This window comes from Callionymus lyra, chromosome 9 (assembly GCF_982586985.1).
Source record: "Callionymus lyra chromosome 9, fCalLyr1.hap1.1, whole genome shotgun sequence".
In the NCBI taxonomy this organism is placed as follows: Eukaryota; Metazoa; Chordata; class Actinopteri; order Syngnathiformes; family Callionymidae; genus Callionymus; species Callionymus lyra.
The window spans coordinates 26,688,124-26,691,298 of record NC_141826.1 but is presented as its reverse complement, the minus strand read 5'-3'; positions in this window follow the sequence as shown (position 1 = coordinate 26,691,298).

Below are 3,175 nucleotides of genomic sequence, written 5' to 3'. Positions count from 1 at the left end.
AGAATAATCGTCGTGGAAACGGTTTGAAAATATCTGCCGCAGCCTTGACTCGGAGTTTCCAGTCCATTAAAAACTCAAAGTATTTGCTGATATTATGAGGAAACGCTGACAAAAGTTTGATCCCGAGGTGAACGACTCGCTCTCTGAAGGAGACACTTTGAGATGCTGGTGCGAGAGTCACCAGAAGAAACTCATGGAGAAGAAAATAGAAAGTTTTTCATAGAAATTAGCTTTAATTTAATGTTGTTTTTCCTTCTTCGCTTCTAGTTCACTTGGATTTACTCGTGAATTTGACCATATTTAATATACATTTGAATTTATTTAATATAACTATGGTCAACCATTATATAATTACACAATATCAATTATATAATAATATATAATAAGAAATAAAATGAATATTATTGCAAGATCAAAGGACGACAACATGTCACTGGAAAACAAATAAAAGAAAGAAATTAAATATACAAACTTGACTTTATTTCCCATTATAATTATTTCCTCATTTGTTTATACAACTTTTTACTATAAATTCTGAATGTGTGGATCCGTAGGTTGTTAAAATATCAAAGTCACTCTTGAATCCATCCATTCCATCATCCATCCATCATTCTTCATCCAATTATCCATTCAGTCGATGCATCATCCATCCATCCTTTCCACAGTCTGTCCATCTTTCTTCTGTTTGTCCATCCATCCATCATTTCATCTATTCAACCTTTCATCCATCCATTCTACAGTCTGTCCATCTTTCTTCTGTTCGTCCATCCATCCATCATTTCATCTATTCAACCTTTCATCCATCCATTCTACAGTCTGTCCATCTTTCTTCTGTCCATCCATCCATCCATCCTGTCATCAATCCATTGGTCTGTCCATCCATCCTTTCATCATCTAATATATATATAATTCTAATGCGTTCTTCCATCCATCCGTCAATCCGAACATCCGTCCTTTGATGATCCATCCAGCGAAGCCAGTAACTAAACTTTGACTGAAGAAGAAAGAAGAGAAATGTATCAGACGAAGATACTGGTTGTAATATATATACATACAGTATATATATTACAACCAGTATCTTCGTCTGATATATATATATATATATATATATATATATATATATATACTCTCCCCATTTTTTTGTTTTCTGTTTATTATTTGGGTTTATTATTTATATATATTTTTTGAATATAATGTGTATATATGTTGAACACAAATGTCCCTAATGAATAAAAATGTATCTCCATCAATCAATCAATCTATTTCCTGACCCCTATTCACACAGAAAAAAGACAAATATATTATGTTTGCTCAAAATCAATACTAATTTCAAGAGTATAAAAACCCTCCAGTTTTAATAAACAAGACAACAAACAAATATGTTTGTTGTCTTGTTTATTAATTTTACTGACTGTTATCAGAAAGAAACTGATAGATGTTCTTATAAGTTATTATCACTGTCTTCAGACGGATGGACAGTTAAAGTTAAATATTAGTTGTATAGAGTTAGATGTTGAAGTGAAGCTAAAGTACACATCAGCTCTGGAAACACTGACTCACAATCACGACACACTCACAGGTTGTCGTCGTCGGCGACACAGGTGTGCGACCAGAAAGACAATCATGTAAAAACTCATTTCCTTCACACGTTGATCGCTCTCATGGAAATGGCAGCGAAGGCACAAACAAGCCTGTGAGGAGGACACGGAGAAAAGACACTTATTGTGTCAGAGACGGACTGAAAGCTACTCTCAGAGCTAATTAAGTACTAATGACGCCCCCCCGCTGGAATACTAATTCACGGCCCATTCTTCCCGGACCGAGCCGGTCCTCCAGCCGGACTAATGAGCGGAGGCAGGTACGTCGTCTCCCGGTTGTTGAGACCCACACAGTCAAGTCTGGGGGGGTCGCTTCCTGTTCCCCAATTACCCTGGAACCCTGGAACCCTGGAACCCTGGAACCCCCACTCCAAACATAACGGCCCAGATCGGGGAAGAGATTAGAGCGGGAAGTTTTTAGAAGTTCGAAGCTAGAAAATCATCTAAAAATGATTTGTCTCGAGTAGTTTGAGGTTCTTTGACCAACTTGTTGTTACATTTGGATTAAATACCAGCTTGAGAAGTATTTGTTGTTTTAACAAAACATTCCCGACATCGATAACAAATATTTATTTAATGATTATTTACTAATAAATATATTTACATTTTTGTACGATTCTGTTGCTTGTAACTTATATTTGTTTAAGATGAATGAATGAAGGATGGATGAAAGAATAGTTGGATGGATGGATAGATGAATGGATGGATGGATGGATGGATGGATGGATGGATGGATGGATGGATGGATGGATGGATGGATGGATGGATGGATGGATGGATGGATGGATGGATGGATGGATGGATGGATGGATGGATGGATGGATGGATGGATGGATGGATGGATGAATGGATAGATGAAGCGATAGTTGGATAAATGTATTGATGGAGGATGAAAGGTATGATGAAGGGATGGAAGCATGGAAGTAAGGATGGATAAACGAAAGGATGGTTGGATGAATTGATATGAAGTGATAGTTGGATGGATGGATGAAGTGATGGATGGATGGATGGATGGATGGATGGATGGATGAAGTGCTAGTTGGATGGATGGATGGATGGATGGATAGTTGGATGGATAGTTGGATGGATAGATGGATGAATGAAGGGATAGTTGGATGGATGGATAGTTGGATGGATGGATGGATGGATGGATGGATGGATGGATGGATGGATGGATGGATGGATGGATGGATGGATGGATGGATGGATGGATGGATGGATGGATGGATGGATGGATGGATGGATGGATGGATGGATGGATGGATTGATGGATGGATGGATGGATGGATAGTTGGATGGATGGATGGATGGATGGATAGTTGGATGGATAGATGGATAGTTGGATGGATGGATAGTTGGATGGATGGATGGATGAATGAAGAGATAGTTGGATGGATGGATCTTCACCTCTTACCCCGGGTAGCTGGGTTATGCTGCAACCTTTTTTTTGGTAATAAATGAAATAGAAGATTCATTGTTTCCACTTCAGACACTAGAGGTCACTAGACCGTCCTGTTCTTTTAAACTCCATTAAATGTGGTTTAAAAAGTTAATCAAAACATGGAAAGTATTGATGA